Source organism: Oncorhynchus gorbuscha, linkage group LG09, assembly GCF_021184085.1.
Source record: "Oncorhynchus gorbuscha isolate QuinsamMale2020 ecotype Even-year linkage group LG09, OgorEven_v1.0, whole genome shotgun sequence".
NCBI lineage: Eukaryota > Metazoa > Chordata > Actinopteri > Salmoniformes > Salmonidae > Oncorhynchus > Oncorhynchus gorbuscha.
Genome location: NC_060181.1, coordinates 91,497,065 through 91,504,806, shown reverse-complemented (window position 1 = coordinate 91,504,806; position 7,742 = coordinate 91,497,065).

The window sequence follows — 7,742 nt, the reverse complement described above, 5'->3', positions numbered from 1 at the left end:
CCAGATCAACATGGATCATTGTTTTTAGTCATAATTAACAATACATCTAACTACTGAATAAAATGTATATAGGGCCAGCTGATATCAACCATACCTGATATAGGGCCAGCACATACTGGTCACACCTGAAATGTGAAATAATATAGTATTTGAATGTAAATGGAGAACAAATCCTTAGATGTGGCACTGACAGAGTAATTACAGACTGAGACAACTTTATACAGTACTGAATCTCATTTCATTACAAGAAGTAAAACATCTGAAATTGTAACTTACGTTTTTTGTACACAAAATAACCCCCGATGGAAAACAGAATCAATACTAGAATGATCAGTACTATTGTGATAATGATGGGAGTAAAGTCTTCCTGAACCACACCTGTGAGGAAAAGACAAGATGAGTGATTCAGTTTTCAGTTGATGAATATTAGTCAGTGAGTGGTGGTGTTACGTCCTGTCACATGCACCTGCAGGGTCTGTGTTAATGCTGGGGCTGACGATGGTTGTGTTGCTCACAGTCTCTCTCAGAACGGGGTTGAAGATATGGCAGGTCACCGTCTGATGTTCTGTTATATTCACTTGGCTCCAGACGCTGTACAGTCCACTTTCAGAATCCAGAGTAATATTGGTCTGTACTTCCCACGGGTCCAGAGTGAGGTTCCCCCGGTCCTGGATGGTCCATGTGACCACTGGTTGTGGGTATCCCCTCTGGGTTGAACACGTGGCATTCATATTTGTCTTGTTCACAGTCACACTGGGTGTCGGGAACCGTGCTGAAAGTGAACAAAATAAATAGAACAAGATGTTAGAAAGGTGCCATAGTAATGTTTGATGATTTCCTACAATGACCGCATTAATGCTGTGAATGATTCACACAGGTGGACATGGTATCAAACACATCCAATACATGGTTCCCATGTGGTTGATGCTATTCCATTCCAGACATTATTATGAGCTAGCCTCCCCTCAGAAGCCTCCTGTGTTATTAACTCAACCATACCTGCCACAAGTAGGGTAGTGTGACACGTGTGGATATGCTTATCATTCTCGCCAAACAGTGTAGCGAAAGCACTGTAGACGTTCTGCTTGTCTTCAAGTGTTACTTGGCTGAGTTTGATAGAGATATTCCCAGAACTCATCTCAGACCGAAAGGCTTTAGTTCTGTTTGTGTAAAAGCTATCCTGATGTTGATTCTCTTCTCCTTTGTTGAACGAGTACAACACTCTTTCGGACTCGTCTTGCCAATGGAACCGGAGTCTTGCTGTGTCGATGGCCGTGGATGATTTCAGGTCACAGGACAGGAGAACAGACTCTCCTATAATCCCAGTGACTTCATTCTCAGATGCAGCTGGTGCTGAAACGTACCAATATGTCAAAGTTACAAACTAAGCTCAGAATTCAACACAGATAATAAACCAATGTCACTGTGTTAGTGAATGTGTGTGGTTTGCGTATAAGAAAGTCTATGCATGGATCAATTAGATTGTGGTGTAACATAGTGAGGGATTGTCGCTTTGCCTTCAGGTCCACATGGAGCCTGATAGTTTCCTGCCCCTCCATGCCCATATCCTTCATGTTATCAATGGTTTTCGAATCAAATCTTAATCAAATCAAATAAAAAATGGTTAGCAGATGTTAATGCGAGTGTAGCGAGTTCTGACAAGGCAGTAATAACCAACAAGTAATCTAACCTAACAATTTCACAACAACTACCACAAGTGTAAAGGGATGAAGAATATGTACATAAAGATATATGAATGAGTGATAGTACAGTAATGGCATAGGCAAGATTCAGTAGATGGTATAGAGTACAGTATAAACATATGAGATGAGTAATGTAGGGTATGTAAACATATAAAAGTGGCATTGTTTAAAGTGGCTAGTGATACATCTATTACATAAAGATGGCAAGATGCAGTAGATGGTATAGGGTACAGTATATACATATGAGATGAGTAATGTAGGGTATGTAAACATTATATTAACCTCTAGGGGGCACTATTTTTATGTTTGGAAAAATAACGATCCCAAAGTAAACGGCCTATTTCTCAGGACCAGATGCTAGAATATGCATATAATTGACAGATTAGGACAGAAAACACTCTAACGTTTCCAAAACTGTCCAAAATTTTGTCTGTGAGTTAAACAGAACTGATATTGCAGGATAAAACCTGAGGAAAATCCAATCAGGTTGGTTGTCCTCACGGTCTGCAAAATAAGGCTAAAAAAACTACAGCCACATTTATTATCTGACTTCTATGATTCATTCATTCATTTAACCAGAGCCTTGAGTTTCTGTTTGAAAGTGTGTGTGAAAGCCGAGAGAATGAATCATTGATTCGATGGCCACGAGGAGACCAAGAGGAGACAACTTAATCTTTAGACAAGCTAAAACCCTTTCCTTCCTTCCTAAAACAATGAATGAAATACAAATATTGAGGTAGAGGAGACGTACTAAACAACAAAAATACCAACACCGGTGTAGACATTCTACGATGCAAGAGAATAAATGAAATACCTTGAATAGAGATTGAGACTAAATGAAATACCTTGAATAGAGATTGAGACTAATTGAAATACCTTGAATAGAGATTGAGAATAATTGAAATACCTTGAATAGAGATTGAGAATAAATGAAATACCTTGAATAGAGATTGAGAATAAATGAAATACCTTGAATAGAGATTGAGAATAAATGAAATACCTTGAATAGAGATTGAGACTAATTGAAATACCTTGAATAGAGATTGAGACTAAATGAAATACCTTGAATAGAGATTGAGAATAATTGAAATACCTTGAATAGAGATTGAGAATAATTGAAATACCTTGAATAGAGATTGAGAATAAATGAAATACCTTGAATAGAGATTGAGATAATTGAAATACCTTGAATAGAGATTGAGAATAAATGAAATACCTTGAATAGCTTTAAAGAGATTGAGAATAATTGAAATACCTTGAATAGAGATTGAGAATAATTGAAATACCTTGAATAGAGATTGAGAATAATTGAAATACCTTGAATAGAGATTGAGAATAATTGAAATACCTTGAATAGAGATTGAGAATAATTGAAATACCTTGAATAGAGATTGAGAATAATTGAAATACCTTGAATAGAGATTGAGAATAAATGAAATACCTTGAATAGAGATTGAGAATAATTGAAATACCTTGAATAGAGATTGAGAATAATTGAAATACCTTGAATAGAGATTGAGAATAATTGAAATACCTTGAATAGAGATTGAGAATAATTGAAATACCTTGAATAGAGATTGAGAATAATTGAAATACCTTGAATAGAGATTGAGAATAAATGAAATACCTTGAATAGAGATTGAGAATAATTTAAATACCTTTAATAGAGATTGAGACTAAATGAAATACCTTGAATAGAGATTGAGAATAATTGAAATACCTTGAATAGAGATTGAGACTAAATTAAATACCTTTAATAGAGATTGAGACTAAATTAAATACCTTGAATAGAGATTGAGACTAAATTAAATACCTTGAATATTGTCGCATCACAAGTTGAAAAAGGAAGCGTTACAAGCCAGACAGGGAAGTGAGTGGACACTCCTTCTTTTTATTTTTTTTCATGAGACGTTCCGTGTCTAGGAGATATAATGCTGCTGATGCAACCGTGATTATAAAATGATAACAAACTATTTTACCTTTATTTTACTAGGCAAGTCAGTTAAGAACAAATTCTTATTTTCAATGACGGCCTAGGAACAGTGGGTTAACTGCCTTGTTCAGGGGCAGAACGACAGATTTGTACCTTGTCAGCTCGGGGATTCGAACTTGCAAACTTTCGGTTACTAGTCCAACACTCTAACCACTAGACTACCCTGCCGCCCCTATGGCAAACTGGAGGAAGAATAAACACACACCTGGTTAGGTGGTTAGTTATACCCTAATGAAGACAGCTAGGCTCTGCTGGCTAGGTATACCCTAATGAAGACAGCTAGGCTCTGCTGGCTAGGTATACCCTAATGAAGATTGCTTGGCTGTGCTGAATAGGTATAACCTAATGAAGACAGCTATGATCTCTGGCTAGGGAGACCCTAATGAAGACAGCTAGGATCTCTGGCTAGGGATACCCTAATGAAGACAGCTAGGCTCTCTGGCTAGGTATACCCTAATGAAGACAGCTAGGCTCTGCTGGCTAGGTATACCCTAATGAAGACAGCTAGGCTCTGCTGGCTAGGTATACTCTAATGAAGACAGCTAGGCTCTGCTGGCTAGGTATACACTAATGAAGACAGCTTGGCTGTGCTGAATAGGTATAACCTAATGAAGACAGCTAGGATCTCTGGCTAGGGATACCCTAATGAAGACAGCTAGGATCTCTGGCTAGGGATACCCTAATGAAGACAGCTAGGATCTCTGGCTAGGGATACCCTAATGAAGACAGCTAGGCTCTCTGGCTAGGTATACCCTAATGAAGACAGCTAGGCTCTCTGGCTAGGTATACCCTAAAGAAGACAGCTAGGATCTATGGCTAGGTATACCCTAAAGAAGACAGCTAGGCTCTCTGGCTAGGTATACCCTAATGAAGACAGCTAGGCTCTCTGGCTAGGTATACCCTAAAGAAGACAGCTAGGCTCTCTGGCTAGGTATACCCTAAATGAAGACAGCTAGGCTCTCTGGCTAGGTATACCCTAAATGAAGACAGCTAGGCTCTCTGGCTAGGTATACCCTAATGAAGACAGCTAGGCTCTCTGGCTAGGTATACCCTAAATGAAGACAGCTAGGCTCTCTGGCTAGGTATACCCTAAATGAAGACAGCTAGGCTCTCTGGCTAGGGATACCCTAATGAAGACAGCTAGGCTCTCTGGCTAGGGATACCCTAATGAAGACAGCTAGGCTCTCTGGCTAGGGATACCCTAAAGTTGTAATCATCTATGCATAGTCACTTTAATATCTCTACCTACATGTACAACCGCGCCCCTCAACTAACCGTTGCCCCCGCACATTGACTCTGTACCGGTACCCCCCTGTATATAGTCTCGCAATTGTTATTTTACTGCTGCTCTTTAATTGCTTGTTTTTTTTTATTTTTTTTTTTTAATCGTATTTTAACCGCATTGTTGGTTGGGGCTCGTAAGTAAGTAAGCATTTCACTGTAAGGCCTGTTGTATTCGGCGCATGTGACTAATAACATTTGGTTTGATTTGATTTGAAATTGTTAACCCAAAGATTATTACCTTCGCCTCGATTTGTCAATCTCATCCAGATCCTCATGGTATTTGTAGTTTTTTGTGATTAGCCATTTGTAGTTTTTTTGATAGCCACATTAGCTGCTAATTAGCATTTCATTTTGGAGGGATAAATAAAGGTGAATATATAGAAAATAAACAATGCCTTGTCCTGGAGAAATTTGCGTAGTTCTCAAAATGTCACGCCAAGGTAAACATATCAAAATAGCATAGAATTTTCATATCATAACCAGTCTGGATCTAAACTGTATTGCTGTAGCATAGCCTACTGATATAAATACTTGGCATGCTAATGCGGCAGCAGCTTGCATTCAAACAACCGCGCCCTATCCACACAGCCATTCTTTTTCGCACATCGTGATCTAAATAATTAAATCATAAAATGTGCCTTTGGTTGTATGTTGTATTTGTAAGTAAAGGCCCAGGTACAGATGAGGAAGCCACGAGGGACACAGCGACAGTGACACGATAGAGAATATAAAACTTACCAGACAACAGTAAAATACTAATTAATATCAGGATGGCCATTGGACTCTGCAGGATACTGATGGAAAACAGGGTGGAAAACGGAATGGAAAATGAAACAACAAAGTAGTTTGGAGATGACCGAATACTGGGCAATATGCTCCTGAGCGAAGGGAAAAAAATGAATGAGGCTTCAGACACGATGGAATACTTCTCCTTATTGCACCATTATATTCGGTTCTGGGGTTCCGTCACATCCGTATTTACAAAATCCTAACAAACACGTTCAACACAACGCTAGTATCAGTATTTCACCATAACGTGTTGGTCATCTTCTTCGTTAGTCACTGTCTGAGATGCATGACTCACTGTGTCGTGTGTTTGCAGTGTCAAAGCTTTCTGTTTCTAATACAGTCTATTACCACCACGAAGGAGCTAGTCGGGTCACACTACATAAAACAAGCTACGAGGATGCAGTACAAAGCAGGTTTTGCTTTGTCAACAGGTCATTACCATCTGCTTGTATTTATGGACCTCATTTAAAATGATCGAAACATTGGATATTCTTAATGTGCCATGCTGCTACATGTTTCAAAATACATCCACTAGGGGGCGGTGTCTCAGCTCCATTGGGTTTGAGCTGTACTTGCTTTCACAACTGTCTGAACTGTCATATTTACACATGTCATGTGACCTGAAACACATCCTGCAATGCAGCTACTCTAGTTGAGGTGAAATGGTCTGGTCTACTGGTCTAAATCTGATTTAAATCTTTGTAATTACAGCAGTGTAACTGAAGTGAGTAGGCCTCACTGTCTCTGTACATTCACTGGATGGTAGAACTCACAGGCTGGTATGACGATAAAGTTACTCTGGGTCTCATTGAGGATGGGGTTGTAGATACTGCAGGTTATATTCTGTCCCTCTGTCACGTTCACTCGGCTGCTGATGTTGTAGGTTCCTGTTCCAGGATCCTGGGTAGTCTTGGTGACAGCCTCGTGACACTCCAGAGTACGATTATGGGTCCTCCATGTCACCTGGTGTTCAGGGAAGCCTCCGTGGGTGGTGCACACAAGCGTCATGTCTGTGAAGTTTAATGTCATTGGAGAACTTTCACTGTGATGTATCAAACTAGGCCTCACAGAGATGAGTGAACAAATTACACAACAATGACTTACTTATTTACTTTATTTCATAATGTTATGCAAATTCCAATTCTCTAATCTATTTTGTAACAACAATATCATGGAATCAAATGTAATTAATTAGAAAGTTATAGTTTTCACTCTTCCAGACTTAAACTATCCTGTTTCTTAACAGATATGTTAGATATCATATAGATATGTGTCACGGCCGTCAACAGAAGAGGACCAAGGTGCAGCTTGGTGAACGTACATATTATTTTATTATAAAAATGACGACAAAAAACAAGAAGACACCCGTGGAGCTAAAGGATACAGTACCAACAAACTAGAAGACACCCGTGGAGCTAAAGGATACAGTACCAACAAACTAGAAGACACCCGTGGAGCTAAAGGATACAGTGACCAACAAACTAGAAGACACCCATGGAGCTAAAGGATACAGTGACCAACAAACTAGAAGACACCCGTGGAGCTAAAGGATACAGTGACCAACAAACTAGAAGACACCCATGGAGCTAAAGGATACAGTGACCAACAAACTAGAAGACACCCGTGGAGCTAAAGGATACAGTGACCAACAAACTAGAAGACACCCGTGGAGCTAAAGGATACAGTGACCAACAAACTAGAAGACACCCGTGGAGCTAAAGGATACAGGGCCAACAAACTAGAAGACACCCGTGGAGCTAAAGGATACAGTGACCAACAAACTAGAAGACACCCGTGGAGCTAAAGGATACAGTGACCAACAAACTAGAAGACACCCATGGAGCTAAAGGATACAGTACCAACAAACAAAGACAACTTCCCATAAAGACAGGTGGGGGAAAGGGTTACCTAAGTATGGTTCTCAATCAGAGACAACAATATCAAATCAAATTTGTATTTGTCACATACACATG